Genomic DNA, 27,396 nt, shown 5'->3' on the forward strand with positions numbered 1-27,396 from the left:
TTGGAGCTGCTGCTCGCTGCAGATTGGGTGGCTCCTGCCGGCGAGCGGCTGAGCTGGACGGTGGTCTGGGGACCCACAGGTGCCAGGTGAGCAGGGAGCCCGCATGGGCAAGGAGACCCCTAGATAACTGCTACCTTATAACTTTACAGTTTGAAAAGTCCTAGAACTTTTTTTTTTTTCCTGTCTGCAATAACTTTTTCCCCTGAGGTTAATGCTCCTAAACAGATTGCTTCAGAGAAGCATTCACTATGCTAGTTTACAGCTTACTATTTTTTGCTGGTAATGATTTTCTCACGAGTCAATTTGTGTGTTCTAGTTCAGTTTATCAATAAATAGTAAAAATATTAAAAATACATGCTTTTTAATAGCTTGACATTTCAGAAGAGCTAAGGAGCATTTTAAATTGTTGTATTAAGCACACATACATTTGAGCTATGCCAGAGTTCATCAAATAGCGATAGACATCCTTTGTTTCTTTCTGTCTTCGATAAATAGGTCTCTATCTTCATGTTCTTTCATTACATCCAGTGGAAATGGTTTGAAAAATAGATGACATCTGTAATGAAAGCCATTTGGCCTGGGGCAAAGCGATAACCTGAAATTTTGCAGAGGAAAACAGAGGAACTGTATGAGCTCAGTATTACAGTGAGCTGGTGAAACTCGGACCGTGCGGTAGAGGTAGAGGCGCTGGCCCGGCAGGAGGGAGCCAGGGAGCTGCCTAGCTGCTAGTCCTTGTCCCAGAGCCCCAGCCTGGTGCAGCAGGACGTGGGCAGCTCCGCCGCGCGCCGGCCGCAGCCTCCCGCAGCCGCGCCGGGTCTCCCCGCTGCCGAGGCATCCTCGGCTCGCCTCGCACGCGATGCACGGCCGGCAGCGCGGCAAAGCAGGCGCCTCGCCGCTGCCGGTCTTCGCCAAGGCAAACCTCGGGTCAGAGCGCGGATCCGGAGCGCGAGGCGCCTCCCGGCTGGGGCTGCCGGCAGCCAGGCCGTGCGAAACGGGGCCCTTCCGATCTGCCGTGAGCAGCCCCGCGGCAGAGGAGCGCTCGGACCTCCGCCAGGACTCGTCCTCGGGGAGCCTGGGCGAGATGCCTTGCCCTCCCGGCGTTCGGCGGCTGCTGCCTCGCTTCCATCAGTTTCAAGGGCTTCAGTCTGTTAGCAACAAATAATCTTCTCGCAGGGGTTTTCCTTCAGTCGAGAATTAGTCCAGCTGCCGCTTTTCAAAAACAAACGTCAATACGTTAATGACGAAGCTGCAAAGTTATAGGTATTCCCGTATATAAACAGTGGGAGAGCTTTTTCAAACACTGCTGCTAAATGCTGCAAAGTTGGCTTGTTCAAGCCCAGGTCAGTGGTTTTCTGCGGAAAAAAAGAGTAATTACCTTGATCAAGAAAATAAATTATGTTTGCACAACCGTTAGGTTACTCAAAATAGCTATATTTTCAAGGCAACACCCTAACTGCCAGCACTCTTTAATGCATTTGGATATTTTTGTGTTCTGATGATAGATAAAGCTTTATGCGCTCCCTAAAATACATTTTAATATTATTTTGAAAATGCAGTTTCTTCAACTCAAGTGTACGCTTTGGTTTTAGTTAATACTGAAAAATAAAGAACAATCCCTTTTATGTCATTTGGTGCAACTAAATCAAATGTAAACTCTGCTTTCATATGCTTTTTAAAACCGGAAATACTCTCTGTGAAAAATAATCATCTCGGGAGAAATACTATATGGGAGTACAGGAAAACAAAGGAAAATAATGTAGAAAATGCAGGTGAATGAGTGGAGCAAAATAAGCAAATGATCCATATTTTCAAATTCACATTCTGAAATGAAGTTAAATTGCTTCCAAAAAATTGTTTGGTCTTATAATAGTACATTGCTAATTCAATACAGTTTGGCCTGTGTAGAGTCCAATACGTTCTTTTGCAGTTAGGTGCTTTGAGCCATGATGTTTGTATTTATTTTATTCAAGGTAATCTCATTTAAACGGTAAAATGCCTCACTGTGTTTGCAATGATGATATAACAGAATGTTTCCAGTTAGGTTTCCAAATTTGCCATTTCTTATGTGGTCTCAAACTGCAAACTCCAGGTGCGAGTCAATCAGTACAGCGATTCTGGCTCCGCGCTGTTTTGAAAGCACAACCCTTTGACACCGTATGGTGTTGCTGTCGTTTAACACTGGCTTCATGTATGTGTCACTGCAGGTATCGTTAGCGGGTATCCGCTGGAACAGTCTTGCTGCTCTCCACTCCCATTTCTATCAAGGAAAATCGCAGAATGAATGAAAAACCATGAAGTAATGCTCTCGGAGGACTTCTTTGAGAATTTATCAATTTATGGAGGTGAGACTGCTTTTTCTGGCAGCAGAATATAAGGTGTTTGACACTCATGGCTTCTGAAGGAACCATGACTCATGGCTAATGAATGCAAATATAAGGTTAACTATTACAACTGTTAAAGAAATTATAAAAATCTGTTTCTTAGCTGCTTATCTGCTACGACTGCTCATTCATTTTGATGAGTGAATATCTGTTTTCAGGAGCGCTATACTTAGTCTTGACTGGTTCAAACTGTAGCTGAAATCAGCTAATCATTTAAATACTACAATTGGTTTAAAATGATACAAAATTTAAATTACCGGCAGATGCTCAGGAGATTCCCATTAGTTTTTCATCGTGTTTGTACATGTTGTTCCTCTTTCAAGCCCCTCATTCACCCCAGAACCAGTTCTGCTTCTGCATGTGCAGTGCAATTTGGCCAACCAAAAAGGAAGAGCCCAAATCTCAGATAAATCCATCCTTCGCCTATGAGAAGCAGCCAAAGACATAATGCATCCTGCGTAACACTGCTTCCTCACTCGTCTCCTGGAAGGTTGTACCTGGTGCCGCCAAACACAAAGGCGCCAGACACCGCTATGGAGCTGCTCCTCCAGGTCCACAGGGAAAGCGAGGAGCCAGCTTCCCATCAGAGTCATACCCTTAGCTCAGGCAGGAAAGGAGATGTAACTTCACGCTGCCTTGTGCTCCCCTATGCTTGAAGTCAGACCCACCTCCCCTTTCCAAGGCCTCTGGGTGCCTCTGGGACGAGAGGCGCTGGCAGAAGCGCGAGAGGCAGGTGGTGCTGCAGAGCAGCGCAAGGGCTCCAGATGCTCAGCATAACCTTTCCCAGGCACTGCCAAAGAATCACAGTTTCCAATAATGTAAAACAGCAGCTGATCTCCTAAGGTATCCATCCATTAGACTTTTCTTCAAGATAGTAGCAGTCTTAAAACACTAAACTTTTAAATGGCAATTCCCTCCCTGTAATGACTTCTGTGTATGAGGCCCTGCAGCCATAGGTTGCTATTTAGAATATTATCAACTCAGAAATCTGATTTGAACTTAAGACTTAACACTTAAATGAGTTTAAGGCTCTCAGGTGCATAGGTTATGGTATCTGCAGGGTCAGATTCTTCATCTGATCAAACTTTACAACGGTCCTGTCATGTGGAAGTAAAGAACTTTTCCTAAAGTTCATTTTGCATGCCACCTGGCCGACGGTGAGCCCTGAGTCACTGCAGAACATTGATCAGGGCAGAAGCAGAGACCGGCTCCTGATACTCCCTTTTGATGACTTGGCCCAGAGATTCCTTATTATGAGATGTCTGCTACTAATTAGCTGAGTTTTTCTGTGGCAGTTGGTCTTTTTCCTTTAGTCACCATGACCTAAATCCTTCTCCGAATCTCTGCTTCCCAGGGAAAGATCTCTCCTCTGACCTCTTAGCCTTTATTCTTTGCTCTTAGGCATCTCATCTGACTATACTAAAATCAATTATTTGCCTAACAAAGCTTTACAAGTTATCCCAATTGCTCTGTGTAGCAATCTCTCTCTTTGGTAAATACCTATCCCATGGTTTGGGGCTAACATGAAACATTAAAAAATACAGATAGTGCATTCTTGCGCATTGGATAACTGACAACAAAGACAAATATAAAGTGAAGGGAATAGTTTCACAGTGATGCTTCTCTGTCACAGTTGCATGCTGAGACTCGCAGTTAGCTGGTTGCTAATCCGTTCAGCGTGTGTCCTGTTGTTTCTAGACTGTTGTTATTTTTCAGTCAAAGTGTTGTGTGCTAGCTGGCCTTCAGGGATAATTCTTGCGTCCTCAACTCTTCCTTCCTGTGAGTAGAAGTTGCTATTCATCACGTAATAACATAATCACAAGAAATTTTGCTACCTAGCACAAATGCCTGATTTATTAAAACTCTTTGAATGTGGCAATAATTCACATGGCAAAGGAGACAGGAATTCTGCTGCCCTGTGTATTATTACAGTTTCTTTATACTGCAAAGGCCAGACAATTGTAAAAATACTGGCCCAAGATGTTTTTGATATGTACAACAAGCACAAAAACAAAAAAGAAGAATAAAGGAAAATCCAAGGTTATACATACATTTGAAAGGGAAATTCATTCAAAAACCTGTTGATGAAACAAGTCATTAAATGTAATACCCCTTTAGCAGAAAATCTGAAGATATTAGAATAGATTCTGCTGCTTATAATGCAGTGAAAATGGCACTGGGCCAAGTTTATAGTCAAAGATATATATTTTTTAAATGTATAAAATTAAAACACATACAGTCCTCTCCATTCCACAAATATAATTTCACGGCACAAGACCAATTTTAAATTAGAGAATGCCATTTTATTGCTGCTCACATAATTAATAAAGAAATGCTGGAAGTACGATGTTTCTGGCACACTGACTAGCTAAAAAAATGGCCTCTGCAAAACTATCCCACAGCAACATCTTTGCTTTACCACGAGGGAGTCAAAATCCCGTAAAGTTGTTCCTGTGTTTTACTGAACAGGATACATGCAGCATTTCCTTTCTGTAGGATTAAATCTTCATCTGTTGACATGTCACTTTCTGTTTCCTGAAGTAATGTTAGTAATGATAATCATGTGTTTTTCAGAATGTACATCTGCACTTTGCATATAATTTATGATTTCTGAACAGTAGCACTTATTAGCAAAGGAACTGCTGTGCAGTCTACGCAGATGTAAAGACAGCCACATGTCCAAGACGCTGTAATGATCTATATAGAGGAAAGATGCATTTTTCAAAATCACTCCTTTAATTATATTTTCAAACTTACAGGTGAACCTGAAAGTGTACTTGCTGAGAAGCATGGAGGTCCGAGGCTGCACGAGAGCTGCAGCTGGATCAAGATGAGAAAGAGAGGGGAAGGAGCAATGTTGGGACCTGCAGCTGGGACCCTTTTTGCTCTTGCCCTCCTTAACTTGTAGTGCTGCGGCAAGTTAGGAATCAGCTCGGTTCCCTGCTTAAGCTGGGGAAGCCACGAGGCTTCTTCAGAAAATTACTGGCTACTGTTTGATATCAGCTACTGGGAGCTGTGGGACGCAGGAGGCAGCACACGGCTCGTTTCACGACTCCCGCTGCGCTCCTCAGAGGAAGCTGTAAAAGTCCGCGGCAGCCCCTGTTCTGCGTGCGACGGGGACGGGCTCTCGCAGGCACACGGATACTGCCCACATGGAAGAACGGGGATCTGGCCATTTGCTTAGACGTCGGGTAAGATTTGGTTCCCTCTTCCTTGTGCTCTTTCTACTGAGGTGCAATATTAATGCCTCTCATGCCTGTGGAAATACACCTTTTTGTCTTGATGGATACAAACTAGATCAGAAGTTCTGGAGTTATCTTATCCATGAAGAAAGGTCTGCTTCTTCTGTTATAAACATTGATACTAACGATGCCAGAATGTTGAGGATAAATACTAGTCCTTCAGGCACCAATAAGGTCTGAATCAAATTCTTACAAAATGCTGCTTCTCTCAAATTCATTCACTACTTTTTTCGGGGGGGGGGGCTGCAGGGAGGGGCACGAATGTGTTTGGCCTGAAGATTTCTGTATTTGCTTAGAACACCTGCTGTGAATGCGGCGGGAGCAGGCCAGCCCAGGAGAACCCAGCCGCGTATTAGCTGGCGGGAGCTGTGTCTCATGGATCTGCGCGGGGGCAGGATCGGGGTCAGAAGCAGATGCTGCATCACTTGCCTTCCATTACGTTTCTATGGGTCAGAGGCACAAAATGCTAATGACCCATATAGGTTTGTACGTACTCTGTAAATGGTGAAACTGGACGCTGGTGAGGAATCCAGACCTTAGTCTAATGATGGCATGGCTGTCTCTGCTGTCTCTGCCTGCCTTGGACCCAGAAGCAGGTGGCTCATTTGGAGGTCACATTCCCCCCCCTGATCACCTTATAAGAAAATCTTATTTTGAAACCAGTTTTGATCCCCCATTGAAATGCTACAGGCAGAGGTTCTTTCGGTTAGACGTCCTCTCTGCCCCCACAGATACTACCAGTGTGTTCAGCTCTCGCTCATTTTCATTAAGAACTACTTCTGCATCCCTATCTACAAAGTCTCGCTAGCTGCACAGCATCAGCTCTTTCCTCCAGAGTTCTGCCAGAAATGTAAAAAGGAAAAGGCTGCAAAAGCAACTACCTCTTTCTATCCTCTTTTAGCTTATTTCAGGAAGAAAATACTGTGATCAAACTGGCATTTGCAATCTCTGAAAATCCATAATTCACAGGATTGCTACAAAATTTTAGGTGGGGCTAAAAGCTAATTCATTCTGAGTTTTGGGAGACAGTTTTTTAACTATTCCCACCCAAGCATCAGTGTTAGGACCTGGTTCCTCAGCGGCTTCAACAAGCAAGCAGCAAGAATCTCCTATTTTTCCACTCAGGTTCAGGACAGGTGACCAAGGTCGGAAAGTAATACTACAGACAAGTTCAGAATAAACAGTATTAAATATGACGTAAAATTTTATTTTACATGAATCTCATTCCAATTTTTTCACTGAACCATTCACTCTGCAAACAGTCACACTATCTTCATTGCCTTAAAGTGGAGACCACACAGGACAGTCTACACAGAGTTCATGGAGAACCTGTGTAGAAATCAGCTGCAGATTTTTACTTGGTAAAGTAGAAGCATTTCAGGATATATATTGAATATTTTAAACAGGCTGTAGGGAAAAGGACTTATAAATGAATATATAGCAAGCAGCCAGCAAGTGTTGACTGTAGATCCCAAGGGTCACTGTTGGAACCTTTCTTCATTCTAATATGTATAAATGACCTACACAGAGAGACTATCCATAAACTGCTAAATTTGCTGATGAGATAGAACTGGGAGACTGGTAAATGCACAGCAAGCAACAAAGGAAATTGTCAGCCATTAAGATCTGCTGCATAATTAGGCTTAAGAAAAGTTTAATTCAAACTTGCAGGGGATTGCATGCCAAAAGGAAAATGAGAATAACAAAAAGATTAGGTTGAAGTTAAACAGGAAGTTTTAGCATCTTGTCTCTTACACTAATTAAATAATTTGAAGACATACATTAATTTGATTAAATTTAACTAAAATAACAGAATACAAATCAGATTATCTGAAACAGCAGTGAATATGTTCATTCCTTAAGCAAGAGTAGCAAGAAATCCAGAAGGTCTCCAGGGGGCAGGTGATGTCCACCTCACATTTAACCAGGATTTACGGCTCCCCCTGTCAGATGCTCTTCTGCTGTTTGACTGGTCCTGTGTGTATTTGGGTCTCACGCTGGGACAACCTGAGTTGCCTTGGTATTGATTGGATCCAGCTGTCGAGACACACTGCAGAGGTGAAAACACAGTCTCTCCGATCAATGCAGAAATTGTTGTTGAGTCATTTCCCTGACTCACATTTTATGTGAAGGATCTCCTAGAACTGTGTAAGTGTGGAAACACATGTCCACCGCACAGAAGACCAGATTCTTCAATCTTTGAGATTTCATCTCTTTATTCAGGATTTTGATGGTCACCATTGAGCTGTATGAGATATAAAACATCCAGAAAAATCAGTTAAAGATTACTGCTGAGCCTACATGGAGGTTTATTTGCTTATCATGTAGGTATTGGAGTGACAAAATTTCATTCATGTACTCCATCATTTTTTAACACACAGCAAGGGATTAAGACACGAGTTTCTCAGTCACACATTCAACTCCGGTCTCGTAAAAGGGATAGAAACTATGCCTCATTTTTCACCCCATAATTTAATGGGACCCAAGGTTATTCCGAGTTTGAAATATTTTTTTTGTTTTGAAAATTAGCTATATGTTAAAGTTGTGTTTTGTGGCAATGCCATGCTTAAGCACACAATGTGGAAACCATTGTGCTCAAGGAATAAACCTTGGCAGCTGGGGAACATGTTTGCATGGGAACACATTTCTGTTATTATGCATGTTATAAGACAGGAATAGATTTATTCCTACGTGCATACTTGTCTTCAGTAAACAATTTGGTTGAAATGGTGTCATGAGTAACAAGATTCTGCAGCAATAAATAACATCACCAGGGAAGTACACAAAACATAACTGCAAAGATAGATACATCATATTTGCAAAGAAGACAGGTCACTGATAGGTTTTCGGTTCTTACTCTATTAAACACAAATTTTTACAACTACGCTGTACTGAAGGAGTATGGTGTAGAAGCAAAAGTTTACTTCTGTGCTGTTTGCCTGCCTTAGCAAGAGTCATTCCTTTGCCCTTTCCCCATGAAACTGAACGGCCGAGCTGAGACCGCAGCAATGAAATACATCAGAGCTGAGGAACAGGGAGAGCTTGACCCTGCTCCACCAAAGAGGCTGATGAAACGCTCGGTGGCTTGGATAAGTAAGTGAAAAACTGAGTCCAGCCTAGGTGAGCACAAGGGCTGTGATTCGTGTGTCTCCTTCGGCTCTCTGTGGTCTGTTGACAACGACTGCCCCAAAGACCACCCTCAGAAAGGGCAGAATATGTTTTTAAACCTGGAAAACACCTGCATTTTAATTAGGCTTCAAACGCCTTTTTGTACTTGAACTATGAGGTTTGCACACAATTTCCCAGGGCACAAATTCGGTGGGTGACACAAACACAAGCTTCCAGTCATCTTTGCCAGTGAGTCGTGAGTCATTGTTGAGTAAAAACAGTTTTAAAGTGTGTGTTTCTGTTCGCCAGCATTTCACCAGCTGAAAGCTGTAACTCACATCAGTAAAATTTGAAATTTCTAACAATTCATCCCACTGGAAATGCAGTGCCAAGAGCTGCACAGCTGAGCGGTTCCAGAGGCTTGGAAACTCAGGCTGCAACAGAAAAGGCACCGTCGGCCACACAGGAGGGTTCTCATTCGCTTTTGGCTCTGCGGGAGCACTGCAGACAGCTGTTACGTGCTGTATGTGCATGTTATGTGATGGCTCCTCTCACGCTGGTGTAATGCCCGCCTGTCTGCTGATACCGGCATAATTCTCTGCAATTCTGTCATTTAAAGTTTCCTTTGAACAGATTTTTGTGTGTCAGTACTGTAATAAAAATGCTTTTAATACCAAGTTTATTATAGCAGCTTGCAAATGATAGCAAGAAATCTAGTTTGTCATCGTAGCAGTAGCATAATGGAAGGCAGCAGAGCTTGTTGGGAATCTTTTGATGTAGCTTTCATGTCAATGTTGATTGTTCAAAAATTCTTGAAAAGCATCCATTTCAAAAAAAAAAAACTTTTACATTTCTTTTGCAAAGTCCACATTTCTCAAATTTTTCAGACTTTCAGAAAAAAACTGACATATAGTTTTGGTATGATTCTATTTCAAAAACAAAGCTCATTATATTTATGCATGTTGGTGTGTAAATTTGTCTTTATCAAAAACACTTTGCTATGCTAGCCTGATACCTTTCTTCAATAAATTTTTTTATTTTTACTTATTTATGTATTTCAAGTGGATGTTTTTGGAAGTAATATATAATAAAATCTAAATTATTATGTGATGCATTTGGAAAAGCATTAGATAAATGGGAAGTTATGGAAGAACTGTAAGATGAGAAAGAAACAGTATGAAGGAGACAGCACCAGGGAAAGGTAAATTATTGAGCTGAAAGGAGAATACCACACAGTTTGTCAAGGATTCATCTGAAGGGAAAACTCATTTAACATTTTAATGGGTAGCTTTGTCAGAAGTTATTACCTTAGGAGTAGTGTGCTGATGATAGAAACCTGGGGAAATAATCAATAGAAGAGGGTTGGCACGACATTTTTTTTCCTAGTATCTAGCCTTTATAGTCATCTAGCTTTCTTGTAAGAAAAGTATGAAGTACAAAATCTTTGCGATGATAATTTCTGTCTAGCTCTTGAATCAAGCGTAGAAGGGTCTTCCTTTGGCGAGGACAGAGGGGAAAGCCCGGTGAGATCCTTGCTCACCGCGTGGGAGGGCTGCAACCAGACAAACGCGGGGACCAGGAGGGGCTGCAGGGGCTGCGGTCGCTGGCCGCACTCGGCGCCCTCCCCAGCAGCAGCTCCTGGCCAAGGCTGGTCCAGCCTTCGCCAGCCTCGTAACCGCGGCAGCCCTGGTACAGGTACGTGCACGTAGATAGACAGACGTAGGTCTAATTTCATAGAGTTCTGGAGTTCTCGTTCTTTTTGTATATATGTGTGTGTGCGTGTCTATATAAATACATATATATCTTAGAGTTCTATAGAATTGTATAGAATACATACCAACACCCATGCACACGTGTGTGTATATCTATATCTATATCTATATATATTTGTATATACTTATATATACTTGTATATAGTTTTGTTACTCTATAGAAGCATACAGCAGTCGCACGTTTCTAAAGCGTGGGAGGTCACCTGAGCCCTGGAAGACGGGTCTGTCTGCACCGGGCCACAGCAGAGACCCGTGTCTGCCTGCAGCCGGGCCAGCACGTCCCTTGGCCGCAGAAGGCTCTTGCAGATTCGCTGCGACGTCTTTGGGAGGGAGCTCTGGCAGAAGATGGTGGGGGAGGCATTATTTCACCTCGAGCCTTTCGCTCTGGAGATGGGCGTCAAAGCCGCAGGGGTGACCCCTTCGGGGACTCCATGGGAGCTCCATGCTTGCCAGACGGGCACCGCTTGCTGGGACCCCTTCACGGTGCGCAGGAGGAATTGGGCATCTCGCGGCAACACTCAGCAAAGGGCCCCTGAGCAGAGATGCCTGAGCCAGGCGGCAGGAAAACGCACATTGAAGCAGCGAGGATTCACTGAGGCAGAAAAAGAAAGTGAGAGAAAACCTTGCTGGGTGGCCTGATGGTTGTTGCATAAAACATCATGACACTCCTCAGTGCCAAGATACCGTAGGACTTTATCCAACAGCCTTTGGTTAAAGGCTCGTACACGGCTTCAGCGTGAAGCAGGAGCATCAGCACCATTCATTTTTAAAGGATGAACAGGGATTATAAGAATCAAGCCGTGACACACAGGAACAAAACACACAAAGAGCACAAATTTGCATAGAAGCTCATTGTTTGCTGATGCAGATTGAGACCAAGCCCAAAACCACAAACCACTGAAGCTGCAAATTAAGAAGGCAAATCAAATACAAAACCATTCGGCCGCAAAGCTAAAACAGCTCATTACCTGGTTAGCACCTGCAGTTCTCTGGGCTTTGAACAAGGATAAAATTAGGGTAATAAAGTGGCAGTTACTGATGAGTGGCCTCTGTGAGGGGCTTTTTCTCTGAAAGGAGACCCCAGCGACCAAGAAAGCTGGAGAAGCCGCAGTCTGGGGGTAAAAGGGTATGTTCTGCCATCGGGAACTAAGCACTGTCCTTCTGCTAGAAAAAAACAGAAACAGAACCAGGAGATGACAGGACACAAACTATTTGCTCTGTAAAAGGAGGGACCCCTTAGTGCACCTGACCACCTGGAGGAACTCAGCATCATCCAGAAGCCTAGAGGTGGCATGGGAAGGGCCAGGGCAGGGAGGAACTGCAAGAGTCACTTACTCCATCCCCAGCCTTGAAGTCAGGATCGGTTCTTCCCATGTCATCCTTGACAAAGGTTTATTTAATCTTTTTTAAGCCGTCCAGTGATGAAGCATCTGCCCCCTTCCAGGTGTTGTATTCCAGTGCACACCATCCTTATGGCTCAGAGCTTTTTACCTGAAAGGAATGTCCCTTGCTGCAGTTTAATTCATTACCTCCAGCCTTACCTAGAGTAAATATGAAGAATTTCTTTCTTTTTTTTTTTTTAGCAGTACTGCTAGCAAGTCTCTCATTAACCTTCTTATCTCTGGATGAAACGGTACCAATTTCTGCAGCCTTTCCTAGGCGATATCCTCTAGATCTCCAGTCATGCTTGTTGTATTTCCCCAGAACTCTCCAGCTGATCAATGACCTTCATAGTGCATCATCTGGGATGATGTTCTCCATCTGAAACTTCATCAGCGCCATGCAGATCGGAAGAATTGCCTTGCGACAACTTGCAGAAAATACCATTGTTTACATGTCTGAGCTTGTTTTGTTCTGGGGGGGGGGGGGGGGGGAGAAAAGTACCTGCTAGTAGTTCATATTTGGTTTATGATTCATTGTAATTCCAAGATCTTTTTCTGCAGTATTGCTCTTCAGCAGGTCTTGTGAGACAAATACTGGGTAGGAAGTAACTTCAGTCATCTGAAATATAAGCACCTATTTTTAAACTCTTCATTTAAATTGAGAAAGAGTGGCTAAGTGAAAGATTAAGTGAATGAAATAGGAAACGAGGAATGGAGCTGCCCTTGGGAGTTCATTTTCACATTAATTTCTGTTTTATTTATGCCACATTTCCAAAGGCGGGTGGAGTTAGTGATGCAATACTACACCCGTGGAGTTGCCTGGCTTTCGGTCAGCTCCAGTACAGACACACAACTAGCTAGTATTTGCCTGGGGTATCTGTACAGCAGCTCTCTGCTGCAATGGGGACACCAGTGACGACAGAGGGGAAGGGAACATCGCACAGCTGCTTTTCTTTATTTCCAAGGTTACATATGCCCCTCCCCATCCCTGTATAAAGTTTATCACTCCTCCTCTTGGCTTGCAAAGGCAGCATGCACCCTGGCTTGCTGGAAGGGTGGGAAGTCGTGTCCACCCCATGTAGTTCACTGCAGAAGCTCTTGAGCCTCCAGACCGACAAGCAGAGGACTAAATGCCCTTGATTTCTGGATGAGGTTTCTCAGGCAGAATAGCAGCACTTCCAGTCCCTACAGAGCCTCCTAGGAGAAACCTGCCTTAAAACTTGGGGCTCATGATTCACAACAGCCTTGCCTTGAGCTGCTGATAACGCCTTTTTGATTAGAAACTTCCCCTGCTGCCAAAACAAATGATATTTTCATTTTTTATAGAAAGAGCTAATTTAGAACAAACCAATAAAATAGAACAAAAATTGTGAAAGTCACTGCAATTTTCAGATTTAAATAAATAAATAAAGCACTCAATTGATTTGCTGCACCTGAAATCAATACCAAAATCCCAGAATTCCCATTTTAAGACTTAATCATTTAAAGAATTCATTTTTCTATAATGTTACTGAAGATGCATATGACAGCTTGGAAGAGAAATAATCTGATTCAGATGCAATGCCAAAGGGGAGTATTAATCAGAGTGACGGGTACTGCTATTGGCACAGATGTTTAAGGTGGAAAAAGAAAGAATTTGTCGAAGCAGATGGCATTGCCTTCTCAGCCTGGTGGCTTACTGCACAGTGAGTGCACACGTCTGTGAGTGCGACTGTGCGGCGTGTGCAGACCTCTTCTACTTCAGTTTTTAATCTCCTCCTAAATCAAGGGTCCTTGTAGAACCGCATCCCCGATCCAATTTATGTGAGGTTGATGAGACTATTTAAAATTGAGATATCCAGGTGTATACAGCACTATGTTCTGATTCCGAGTTTTCTTGCCCCAAAAGAAGCTGAGGAAACAGAAATAATTAATGACCAAGCCAGCACCTGCAGCCTGGACAGAGCCCAGTACCCCTGTGTCGAGGTGTGCTGCCCGGAGACTCGGAGGGTACGTGGGGACGGCACAAGGCAGCACGGTAAAGCAGATCTTCACCCAGCCCTGAAGAACGACCTCTGCTTCCCGGGTGGTGCAGATGTACTGGCAGTGTCCTCATCCAGCACTGCGTGCGCTGGCGCCTCTCCTCACGTCCTCCCTAGGCCACCTCACGGGTCTCTGCATCGCTGCCTTCTCCCATGCCAGCACCAGAAGCACAACAGAAACTTGCAAGTGATTTTTACACCAGCAGGTGGGTTTGCCTCAGACTCATACAAACACGGGTGAATCAAGAGATTGCCCTGAGGATGCGCTTCTGCGGCTGAGCGTAAGCCTCACAAGCGTGCAATGCAGCCGGCCTGGTGCAGCGGCCAAGAGGCTATTTCCGCACCCGTGCGCAGCAACTCCGGGGTTCCAGGCTGCGTGAAGCACACTGGATCTGTGCAGACAGGTTACATGCAAGGTACTGACATGCTGCAGCTCAAAGGCAGAGTGCATCAGCTCTGATTGATAGGTTTCTGAAGCTTACTGGACTCCCAAAGACTTTCAGCAAGATCCCTCACTAGACTCTTTAAGGAATTGAAATACTTTGAGATAAGAGGGAAAGTCCTATGTGGATACACTACTGGTTAAAGCAGGAAACAAAGTGTGGGGAAAAAAAAAAAAATCATTAATTTTCTACAGAAGTGAGAGGTCACCAGCGGAGCAATGCAACGTAGAAAGGATCTAGAAAAGAGGGGTCACTGGTGAAGTAACAATGTTTGACAACAACACACAGCTACAGAAAGTAAGAGACAGGCTTACCAAAAAGAAATGCGAAGGACTTTTCAGTAATGACTGGGCATTAAAATAGCAGATTAGATTCACTGTAGATAAATGCAGAGGGTTACACTTGAAAAAAAATCCTAACTTTACAAAAACTGTAATGAGCACTGAGCTGACTCTTATCACCCAGAAGCAAATTCTTGGGATTATGATAGTTCTGTGAAGCTTTAAGTTCTGTACTCAAAAACAGTCACAAATGTTAGGAACCATTTACTGGTTAAAGAGGCAGACAATAAGCCAGAAAACATGGTTACACACAATACAAATACATGGAGCACTTTTATCTCTATTACATTCATTTTTGATCCTCCCCCCCCCCCCCCAAAAAAAAGAAGATATTACTGGAAAAGATCACAGAAGTGCTAAAATAATAATTGGAAACAAGGGCTGTCTTCTGAAAAAGAAAAAGGTAGATAGTAGAACTCCTCAGTCTGGAAAGCAGACAAGTGAGAGGAAAGAAAGAGGTCTGTGAAACAACGAATGGCTTGCTTAAAGAAAGTATGTAGGGACCAACTAGTCATTGTGATACAAGAACTTCTGACAGATGAACCCGAAATTAAATGAAATGAAAATGAAATGAGATGAACCTGAAATGAAACTAGCAAATGGGAGATTCAGAATTAACTGGACACGTTTATTCACAGGCAGATCATGGCACGGTGGAAGCCCCCCCACAGCATGTTGTACATACCAAAAATGTTCACGTGGGTTCAAAAAGTGAACGGACAAAAGTGGAATGAGAACGAGAGCCCACTGAACGAGAGCCCCCCCTCCCCCCCACCAGGGAGGATACTCTGGGAAAGCAACCAAGCACTGTGTTTGCCCCGCTCTTATACTTTTCCTTCCCTAATCATCACTGGCTCCTCTTAGGCTCATTGGATCGCTGGCCCGTTCCTGTGATCTCGTGACGGAATAGGTTTGCATTGGACACTGCCTCTGTGTAGTAAACAGCCCGGATGCAGCATCTCCTGCAAGTCCAGGATGCACGGCATGTTCTGCGCCTATGTGTACCAGTTGTCCAGCAGCTCTGGGATGAGTCAGAGCTATTTCATACTTTTATTTCTGTATGGATCCAAACACATGCAACAAGCTGCAAGTGGAGGGCATGCATTAGGCTTGACATGCATATGGGGTTTGATTGCACATGAGCAGTAGGTAGGACTAACGGAGTGCCTCATAACTACCAGCAAAATGCAGTTGCCTCCTGCCAATTAGCAAAGTCATAGAAAAGCAGGGCAGGCTGGTGGAAACCTGCTGGTGGGAACCGAGTGGTCAGGTGCAGACAGATGTGAGATGTACGTAGCTATGCTAATTCAAGATCAGAAGTGCAGGGTGCGCGCTGCAGAGACACCTAACCTGGCTATTCATTAACCAGCCGGACACCAGACGTAGTGTTGCTGGCTCTGCTCCGACCCAGAGCACAGCAAACCCGGTTATCGCGCACCCAGACTTAAGCAGCCCACGCAGCCCTGCGCTGCTCTGTGCCGCAGCATTTACACACCCTCAGCGCGCAATTAGGGAACGACTGTGAACGAGCACAAGGCTGGCACAGGCCGGGGCACTCTTACTTCAGACTCTTACACATTGCAATGACGTTAGACTACTGGATTAACACTGGCAGCGCTACCTAGCCGAGTTTCACTTCTTTTCTTGTCCCTTTCTGGCCAGCTGTAGTCTCTCGGGTTTCGATGGTCTGCAGCGCCTTTTCCATCATGCTCTGCATAGCTACCTGTATTTTCCTAACCATGGCAGAATTAGTGGTTGGCACAGACACAAAATATGGGCACCTGCATAGCTTGTAAGTGCTTAATACAAAATGATGCTCAGTTGCTGTTACTAATTACATCCTCTGAGGCAGTGCCCGGTGGGACCACCGATCGCAGACCCAGCAGCCTCGGCTTGCACACACCAACCCAAAGCAGGCAGCGTTTTCACAGGAGCCACCACAGAGACCACAACAAACAGGATCAGCCTCATTAGAAAAGCAAGGTGTCAGCACAGCAGCACTCTGTCACTTTTACTTGCCTGTTCGGGGAGGAATTGGGGGGGGGGGGTTGTTGTTTTTTAACAAGTCCTGAGAAATCTCTGGATGAAGAAAACATCACTTTCATTCCAACAAGCAAAGATTTTCTGCAGACCAGTTATGAAGTACTGCCACCATAAACATCACAACAACACGCTGAATCTCACTTTTCAACTTATAGCAGCTCTTGTAGAGAGGCTGCAGTTTTTTGGATTTGATTTTCTTTTGACATTATTTGAAATTAATTTCGGAGAGTTTCTGTGGGATCCAAACCTGGCAGATTGTCAATAGCATTAATAATCTGGAATTTTATTTCAGGTTTTGATTTCCACCTTTTTTAGCATGTTTTCTTTATACGGCTGTTTGTTCCTGGGATTAGGGAACATTCAGCTGTTGTTCAGGGGAGCACAGCAGGACAAGAGGCAACGGCACAAGCTGTGACAAGGAAAATCCCAGTAGACCAAAAGGAAAAAAAAATCCTCCCTTGAGAAAGGTGCAGTGCTGGGACAGGGGCTCTGGGATCTCCAGCCCTGGAGATTTTCAAGCCTCAGCTGGACCAGGACATGAACAACCTGATAAAGGAGGTTTGGACTAGAGACTTCAGAGGTCCCTTCCAGCCCCAGTTATTCTGCTGCTCTGTGCTTTCCTACGACTTCTGTGAGAGCAACAGGGTCTTTACCGAGGAGAGACCTTCCTATAGTGCAGGAGAGGCTCCTGCTAAGCACACCTGCCTCTGGGACTGCTGGTTACCCATCAGGTACCCGAGGAGCACCCCAACCCTGACCACATGGGTAAATACAGTAGTGCACCAGGGTCCAGGAACACTCCCGAGCAAACTGGGGAGCGCGTCCCACGTGCCTTTCCCCTGCCCGTCCCTCCACTGCCTCTTCCACAGCCCATGTTAGCGCTAGCCCCCAGCAAGAGGCTAAAGTTAGCCATAACCATCCAACTTTATAGTTTTGAAAACACCATCGTATTCCCCTTTCTTCAACAAAAGACAGCTGTCACATTCAAATCATTAGTAATATTACTGTTTTAAATAATGAATTGCCTTGCATCTTTGCATCTTGATGAGAAAATGATTGCTTGCGCAGCCCCAGGCTGGGCTACCTACGAGGAGTCACCTGATGCTTTCAGTGATGAAGCCAGCAGCACGCGGTTGTACCAGCGCAACAACAAACACCAGACTTGTTTTCCAGGTGAGACGCCAAACGACAGTCCCCCTTTGCTCCTCGGGACAAATGAGCCGTTCCCTTCTAACTTGAGAGCGATCGATTTCCCTACCAAGGTGGAAGCACTCGGTATCTGTCCCAGGTTTTGTTTCTGGGAGTCGATAGATTTTCACAATGCATTATAATGATATTTTTAAATGTTGGTTTTTGAGATAGGAAGAGAGATTTGGGACCCATAAGTCTGGACTGTGTCTCACCAACTGGGTGTGCACTGAAAGATCTTCCGATCAGTCCTTAGGAAATTCATGAAAACTACATGAAAGTTTCATGAAGTAAAATCCAATTTCCACACTCTAATAGTAAGAAGCTGATACAAATGTTGTTATAGAAGTAAGCCAGTGCTTACAAATGCGCTTTTAGTTTTGATCTATACTGAATTTCTAACAGCCTAGAAGAAATAAGCAGAAAATCTAAATCACGGCTGCTCAAACTGGCTCAGCATGCACTGTGCGAAAATCACAATAGAATTTTGAAGTCTCAGGGGAAAATTAACTCCTGCTAACCTTTCCATTTAATTAAAACTGCGATCCTTTACATTGCAGCTGGATCTACCGGTCAAAAGCTGAGTAGCCATGGCAGGCTACTCGGGTTCAGGGCTGAACTCTAAATTATTTAGGCTGTGCAGGGTACACGTGGGGAAACGTAATAATACGCTCAGAGTAAAGGGGCACAGTCATCCGCTCAAGGCACGGTTCATCAAGGCTGTTTGTGCCACAGAAAGGCATTTAAAGGACCACAAAACACTTTTTCAGCCACCAGCGATGTGGGCACCAGCTCAGTAATCAAATATCGCGGCATTTTCCAACCCAGCTGGATGTGAATGGCTGGCCACTGATTTCCACTACCATATCTCCCTTCCTTCCCCCTTCCCCCCCCGCCCCCCCCCCCAAAAAAAAAGCAGTTTAAGTTTTTGAAACACTTTGTTTCAGTGACTACCCTTACAAAGAAATACATCGTTTCCATGTGTTGCATTAGAGGATAAGGACAACTTCACGGACGTCAGGACTCTCCTATTGACATCAGAAGTGCTAGAAGATACCCGCCTCCGAAGCACGGCTGCACCGCTCGTGGGCAGTCTGTCCCTCAGCAGCGCGGTGCGGGGGAGCAGGGCCAGGCAACACCAACGTCCCTGCAGCTGCAAACAGAGATGTGACTTCTGCTGGCTTTGCAACTATTTCCTGCACTCGGCCTCAGTTCCAGGTCACATGAAGACCAGCAGCCAGAGCCCTGGGCCCTCGCTAGCACGTGGCCGTTGTGCCCAGGAGAGCAAGCCTGGGAAAGGAAGAAAGGCTGCAGGTTTGGTCAGGGAAGGGAGCAGGCACAGCTCACCGGGATACATTTGCGGGGATTTGGAGGCACCTGTGCCGGGAGATAGGTGACCTGTTGCTGCAGGTGCCCTTCACCAGTGTGCCCCCACTGCCCCCAGTTCTTGCCCAGATCATTAGGGACCCTGCCACCTCTTCCCCCCAAAACCCTTCTGCCCCCTCTGCTCCCACAACACCGCAACCCCAGCTTTTGGGGCTGCACCACTCCAAAATCCCAGCTCCCTCTGACACGGCTTCCCCACCTGCCTCTGCTGTGGCCTGCTCACCCCCAGGCCCATCTCCACCGCCCATGCGATGCCCAGGCCCATCTCCACAGCCCTGCAGGGTGCCGCAGCCCCCCACCGCCCTTCTGCGCTGCGGAGGGAGCCCGAGCGCTGCCTGGCCCAGCCTCGCACCTCCCCAGCCCGGGAGCGCAGACCAGCAGGGCAAACCCTTGCTCCTGGTCACCTACGCAACACATATTAACCAGAGAAGATCTGCCGATGAACACACACGTGCAGCTCTCCAAAAGTGCGGAGATAAGAGCAATCACGATCTAATCTGAGCATTATTCGTGAATCCCCAAGTGGATGGTGACCTCTACCAGGCTGTCAAAGGTAGCCCATGAATAAAAGAAGCTTTTTGCTTTGCAGAATGAGTATTGGAGCAAATTTCCAAGGATCACAGAAATAATATCAGGAGCACGTACGAGAACAAACCTCTTGGAACTTTTCTGTTGCTAACTACGAAATACAGAAAATACCAAGCTGGCTGTTGCAGAAGCAACAGGAGCATAGCACAGCATCATCTTTAATCAGTCATGCGGGTCATTTAATCGCAACCTGATGTTAAATAGTGATCATTTCCTAAATTCTTCAGCAGCTAAAACTATATGTCTTTGTCACACTGAAGGATCTGTGTGGTAAAAAGCTGATTTGCCAAGCCTTTCAAATGACAAAAACAAAAAAATAAAAGACTAGAGTGAAAAGGGCGAATTTTTCTCCCTGGCCACTGGCAGAAATATCAAACGGTTTCCAAAAGATGTTCATTACTACAGAAAAGGGACTAATCTGTTGGGTAATGATTATGATTATTTTGAAGACCATAGTGAAACATTTTGCTTAGGGGGAGCTCACAGCATTCAGGTAAACCTAAAGTTCATTTACCTTGTACATGTGCGCAGTGTAAAATGTAGCTAGTTAAGAGAATAAGAGAAAAGACTTATTTAAAGCTTATAACCTGCTTTTGTTTTGAAACCTGTTTTTGAAACCTGACACATTTTAGAATCTGGAAGCTTAAATTCATTTCTTAAAATAAATGAAGAGTTTTAAAATACAAGCCTTAAGTGTTCCAAACCCAGCAACATAAAACAGATTGAGAGGTAGTTGCACAGCTACGTGGCAGCAGTAATGATTATCAGACATATGGATAACCAGATTTGTAGTGCCACTAAGGGCTATATGGACATTTGCCTGCCAGCTGCAAAGGTATCAGACTTCAGGAGCCTCCTGGATGCTCCTAAGGTTTCCTGGGGCTCTCACAGTCCCTCCAGGCACAAGAGAGCACAAGCGATGGTGGGAAGAATAAGCAGGAGGCATTGGGTACAAAACGGAGGCTCCTCTACAGGAGGATGAGGACAAGTGCATCAGTAGCAGCATTCCTTGAAATGCTTCTAGTCCCAAACATCTGACCATAATCTCAAAGTGTGACAGAAAGGGTCAGGTAGGAAAGAGAGATTTCAATTTATTGGAAATAGGGAAATTTTTGGAATGAGTGGGGAATGTAACCAAGCCACTGGCCAAAGACACTTCGAGGAAGTAGGAGGAGCATTTTTCCAGAGAGTTTATAAGGTCAATAGGTGATAAAAGTGCAAAAGCAGTGCTCAGAGAGGATATAGCAGCAGCTGAACAGTTTAATCAATTATATGCAAATTTCCCAGCCCCAAACCGTGCCTCCATCCAAAATCAGCCACTTCACACTTAGTCACAGCTTGGCTTTTAACTGGCTTTCCCCCGCTCCCCAAAACCACAGAAATCCGTAGCAGAATGAGCCACAAGGTGTCAGTCTCTCCATAAAGCATTATGAGGAAGCAGCCAGAAAATTGTACCACATAATTTAGTTTACACACAAGACACACAAATCATTTCTTTAACAACTGGACTGCGACCCTGGAATTCATTAAATTGTCGCCATCCCTCCTTCAAATGCTCCGTGGAACATGTCTACATTAACATCAGCTTCCTAGGCACCAGGATCAGTGTAAAAACTGGTGGCATACGACATACAGAAGACCTACGTGCAGCAAACCGCCGGCCACTCAAGGCAACCCCAAGAAACCGTGATGTGCAGCTAGTCCCTGTGGTACGACCACACTTGCTCCGAGGGGAATATTTGCAACACCCACCTTACCGATCTTAGAACAGAAAAGATCTTACAGCAACAAGGACGTTCAGCTCAGATCCAGGAAAGCGGACTCCATCTCTGAACGAACCCCTTGAACAAATGTACAAATTAACCCACTACAGCAAAGACAGTCCCTGCCAATCTCACCTAATGAGCTGTTCCTCGTTATCCCCCGCCAGGGGCTCTGAGGGAAAGCGTTTTGTAGTCACAGCCTATACCAGAAGAAAATCATGTCTAGCGTGCGATTAATTCCCCACTCTTCACACACAAATACTTTTAACCAAACTCATTAGCAACAGAAACTTTCCCCTGAATTTGGGAACACCAATAAAACATCATACTTCATTGTAACAACAAATATGAAATTTGCTAACAAGCTAAGGCTACTGCGATAAACCCCTCTAATGGCAGAGACACTAAGAAAAGCTCTGTGTGCCATAACGAACTGTCAAAAGCAAGTAATAAAGCACAGAAGCATCCAGTTACCAGTGGGAAAACATTTTTTCACAAAGTAATTGCTTCATCGCCATCCTCTCAGTCTTTATCTTCCAAGGAAAACTATAAATGGTCTTCAAAATGTATGTCTGAGGATAAGTAGTTTATTTCCACCACATACAATAATATGGACTCTACAGAAGCTGATTTTATGCCATATTACAACTTTCTTCAGTTCTTCAACTCACACTATTCAAGTATTCACTATTCAACAGGTGCAAGTATACCCCTTTCATGCCTCTATTCCACAGATGTCTGCCACTTTTCCCTCAAATTACCTAATTAATTAACATAATTAGGTTAAATTCAGAGTAATTGCCCTAAACTGTACTTTGCTGGTAATTTACCACTTCTGTGCCAGGAATACGACTTATGTGTCTGAAATCTTAAGCATTTCTTTCAGTTGCTATCACTTGTGCTATTAAAAGAGATTACCGCTCCTTAAAAAAGCTTTGCATTGTAATAAAGGAGGCATAAACTGATTTTGATGGTTGCATAAAAAAACATTTCATTCAGTTCACTTCATCTGCCAAAACAATGCTCAAGCTATATGAGAGAGTTGATTTTTTTTTTGTCAAATTTTGAGTGTGGAAATGCTAATGTAGATCACCACAAGCTGGTTATCGCTACGCCCTGCAGATGACCAGTGTTCAGCTACTCACAGCTGATTTCTCTACCTTAGCGAAGATCATTCAGCTGCAGTTTTTGGCTGATAGAGATAGGGTGGATGGAAATGCATGCTCAGTGACTGAACACTGCCTGTGTTTCTTTCTGACTGTCTTCAAAAACATTTTTTTAATGCTATAATTTAAAAATTAAGACAATATAATTGTATGTGGACTGAAGTTTATTCCATGATGACTTCATTGGAGAACAAGTTGTAAAGAATTACTGTTACATGAATGACCAACAAACTGATCTAAAAAATACTGTGACAGAACAGAAAAAGAGTAAAAAGGACTCATTGGCTCATGTCAGCTGTTTGATTCCAATTTTTAAGATAATAATAAAATTACCTTAGAAAAGTCAAAAACAAAGGTTTGACTCCTTGGGAAATCATAACCGTTAAAGGATTGACCCTGATAAAAGGGGTCAGATGTGGAATGTTTATGGGAAGATTATTCAATACCAAGAGATCCTGTAACAATCTATGTGCATGTTTCAGTAATCCTGTTTTAAGGAGTGAGCTAGTTACAGACTTCCACCTTGAAATCATAATTCTCTTATTTTCTTAAAATATATTACATTTGTTATGTATAAAACTGTCTTAAAAGGAGCAGTGGAATTGATCTTTTCCTTAATTAATATTAGACTTGGATGGATCATAGAAATCAGCTAAATATTGATTCTGCCAAGGTTAAGATGCAAATTAAAATTAATTTTAATTGCACATGTAAATTTCTTTATGAATTCATTAAAAAAAAAAACAAGCAAAAAATGATTATTGAAATGTACTGAAAGTGAGAAGCACCCTTTTAAATGATAAACTGAAGCTTGTGGTGTCTGAATTGTCTATCTGAAGTCAGTAGAAATGCATACTTGAAAGAAAAATTACTTGAGAAGATAAGGAAAACTGTGTTTTCTTAATATTGCCTCAAAAATAAAGCATCTCTGATCTTCATTTGAGCAAAACAAGGATGCTTTTTTGGCTCCAAGTCTACAGGGGCAATACAATGCTTTACACTGTGAAACAGACTGCAGGTGGATTCACACTGTTCATATCTAAGCAGGATACTCAAAAATTGCGGTGTACTCTTTCTTTTGACTGTACAAGTGGCATGTACCTGGGTTAATTATAATTTTCCAGACACGGAGGTTTTCCTTTTTTCCTTTCTTTTCTCCAAATTCTGGGACAGCAAGAAAAAAAATTGAATTGTTCCTATTCATTTCCTGAGTAGGACGTGGACTAATTCAGGTCTCCACCATGACTTTTCTGTTACTGTCATTTAACGTAAATATATGAGTCCCGTGGAAGATGCTCCTGTAAGTGTGCCACATTTAATGAGAGCCTGTGAGCCCCCAGGAAAAAGGCCCTTAATGCACACGCTTGGTTTTAGACAGGACAAGCTCTACCAGCTCGGTTATTACGCATATGTTTCCCCTTGGGGACATTTCTGACGCAGGAAAGGCACCACATATAGTGCAGTTTTCCCTCGAGCAGGGAAGCACTAAAACATTTGGAGCAAACAGTGCCTCCAGCGCACCGCACAGTGCAAACACAGCAAGGAATCGCGTCCTGTTCCCTTCCAAATATCACAGGTTCAGGCCCTGTTCAGTGACGCGGGGTCTCTCGAGGCGCCGGGGCGGCAGCAAGTTCGGGCCTCCCTGGGCCGCCTGATCCGTGCGCGGATGCCCCGGGGCTCGGAGCGGAGGGGGTTCGAGGCAGCGGCTTGTCCGCTCCTCCGCGGCCACGCGCTCCTGGTGGGCTGGAAGCCTTGGGCAGACCCCTCGCTCCTGCAGCCGTGAATCGTGTTAGCCTTTTCACACTTGCTTACGCTTTGAGCTTTGTCCTGAGGAACAAGAATAAGAACTACGAGGGGAAACTCATAAGTGACTTACAAGTCCCAGACTGTTATTGGACTTAATCATCCGTTTTTATATCACTGGTAGATAAATGCATTTGCTTCAAGAAGATTTTCAACTTTTTTAATCAACTTTAAAGATAAAACTGTTCCTCGCCTACAAATCCAGTAATTTTGGATTTATGATTTGTGAAGTTTCTAAATTGCTCCCTTTTAAGCTGCTTATTGAAGCTAGATTTTCTCCACCTCTTAATGTGAGACAAATATATCATTTGGCTTTGGGGTATGTGCTAAGTTTAAAAGGCTTTTTTTTTAAAAAAAGAGGCTGTATGAAAAATCTTCAGCTTGTTCATGTGAATTTGTGGCTTTCACAATAACAAAATAATATCATTAACGAAAAGGGTGTGAACGCTAAGAACTGTGCTGTGCCCGCTCTGGAAAGGAGCGGAGCTGCAGAGCCGGGCGAGCCCCGCGGCTCACGGAGGCAGCTCCTGCCCCCATCCCACGCGGCGCTCGGAGACGGCGCGCAGCACGCTCGCTCCTGCGACAGCGGGGCGTCGCGCGGCGCTCGGCACACGGCTCGCAGGGCGGCCACGACCAGGAGCGGAGGCGGACACCGACGAATAACACAGCTGGCGATGCTGAAACCATCGTCTGCGGAGAGAGAAGCTAGCAGGGTGTAGGAGCTGGCTGCTGGCTGCTTCCCCCCGCCCCCGTTTGACGGGGACTGGCCAGCGCCAGCAGGCCGCCGCGAGGGGTCCGTGGCAGGGCAGCGCAGCGAGCGCATCCCTGCAGCCGCAGCCTGCCCGGCGCCCTGCCTGCGGCTGCCCGGGGCCCGCACCCAGCACCGCAGCGGAGGCGGCCGCATCAGTCGCTCCCTTGAGCATCACCCGCGAGGTTCAGCGTGCTCAGGCGTCGATACGAGGCCGAATAGCTATCGCTGAATACCTTATCACGCTCGTGTTCAACCACAAGGGATAAACCAGCGCGTCAGACCCCTCTCTGGCCACCACTGTCCAGCACGCTTGCTGCACCTGCATCAGTCTCTGATACGTACTTAGAGACTGCGTGCACGAAGGGAGCAGACCGATGTCACGAACACTAGCGCCCGCGTTCCCAAACCAGGTAGACTGGAGGCCCGAGAGAGGTGAATCAGCTTTGGGTGGCAGCACCTTGGACCCCAGAACATCACAGCCATCCACGAGCGCCTTTTTTTCTCCTTGTGTCTACGACATGCTTGTGACCGTACCATGCTCGTCACAGAAACACAACAAACTTTGCCATGGCCCTTCCAAGTTTCCTGAAACAAAAATAGTGTTTGTGGGAGCGCTCCTGGAAATTAGACCAAACAACCTGCCGAAGACATGCATCAGTGACAGAAGAAACATGATATTTTCTGTTAACATGCTTGATGGCTAGTTTTTAATCAATGTTCTGTCTGGTTTTGTGCATTGCAAATAATATTAAGTTACTCATAACACTACCAGGTCAGATTGCGTAAGTCCAGCATTCTGACTCTATCCGTGACCCATAATGGATGCCAAGGAATGTAGTATATAGCAATACTTCCTCAGGATACTCTCCTGGCTCCTGGTAGCTATAGCACAGAGACTTCCTGAACGTTTTGAAAGTATGCAAACATCTAGCACCATTTGGCAAATGGTTTCTCTGCTTAACTAAACCTTGTATTAAGTAATACTTTATTTCGTTTGGGGGTTTATGGGCTTTCTTAAAACTTTAATTGGATATTTCCAGGCAAATTGCAAATAAATAATTTGAAAACCAGAAAGCTTTCTTCAACACTCTTATTTTCAATATGTAACAGGTGTTGCAGCTCTGGAGTAAGAAGCTCATATCTGTAGCAGCAGAAAACCAAAAAATCAGAGAAGTCAAGATCAATAATTAAAGCAAACCAGCTCAAAACGTAACTCAGACATTCTGGAAACCAAGGACGATTCCAAAATAGAAAAGAAAAGAAAAAGAAAATAAAAGAAAAAAGCAAGCAAGCACTAGTGCCATAGTGACCAACTTTACAGAAGCTCACCGACTACTCCCTCCACCACTTTTATAAATCACAGGAATGCCTGTTTTCTTGGGCTGCAAATATTCCCAGATGTGGCCATTTCCACCTGGAGGTGTCATGCTCCTCCTCTGCTCAGCTGCCACCAAGGTGTCCATCTCTGCACGGCCTCTGTCCTCCCCAGCCCTGGGTCCGCAAACCCGCATCAGAGCCGTCCTGCCGCACGCTCCCAGACCACCGTCCCTGCCAAGCTGCTGCGCTTGGCGCCAGCTCCTCAGCGTGAGGGATTATAATGTGTGCAAGAACTGGGAGAGAAAGACACAGACGGGACATGGCAAATGCAATATGAAGGGTCTCAGGACACTTCCCCCCTCCTTTTCTTACGAAGTATGTTCTCGGCCCTGTGCTGCCTGGTGCCTGCACCGTCTCCCTGATCCTTGTGGCCCTCTGCTCATGAGGATACCTCCTCGCTGCCAGACTCCCACGACCCATTTACTGTGGCTCTCGTCCCCAAGCTGCACTTGAATTTCCTAGCAAAACAAAAAAAATGGTGTGTTTTCTTCCTGCAGAGCAACAAGCTTTCAGCAATAACGCAGTTCCAAGGACTGCAGTTAATTCTTCACCCGTGACAGCAAACCATCCTACAGGATTTCTTCCCAGATGACAAAAGTAACCTAAAGCCATTGATCTTTATAAATCTCAAGCAGCTCTCA

The 27,396-nt window shown here is 44.7% G+C and overlaps 2 long non-coding RNA genes across 2 annotated transcripts; both read left to right on the top strand.

The window, feature by feature from the left end:
- LOC106492287 (uncharacterized) lies at window positions 1–26,557 on the top strand. The gene is made up of 4 exons (XR_001293969.2): window positions 1–86; window positions 2,205–2,342; window positions 5,141–5,572; window positions 26,489–26,557. It is a non-coding gene; the product is annotated as an uncharacterized lncRNA (long non-coding RNA).
- LOC106492285 (uncharacterized) lies at window positions 5,765–9,778 on the top strand. The gene is made up of 2 exons (XR_001293966.2): window positions 5,765–5,797; window positions 5,920–9,778. It is a non-coding gene; the product is annotated as an uncharacterized lncRNA (long non-coding RNA).
- Window positions 26,558–27,396: the final 839 nt, after the last annotated feature.

The sequence above is a fragment of the Apteryx mantelli genome, chromosome 4 (genome assembly GCF_036417845.1).
Source record: "Apteryx mantelli isolate bAptMan1 chromosome 4, bAptMan1.hap1, whole genome shotgun sequence".
Lineage (NCBI taxonomy): Eukaryota > Metazoa > Chordata > Aves > Apterygiformes > Apterygidae > Apteryx > Apteryx mantelli.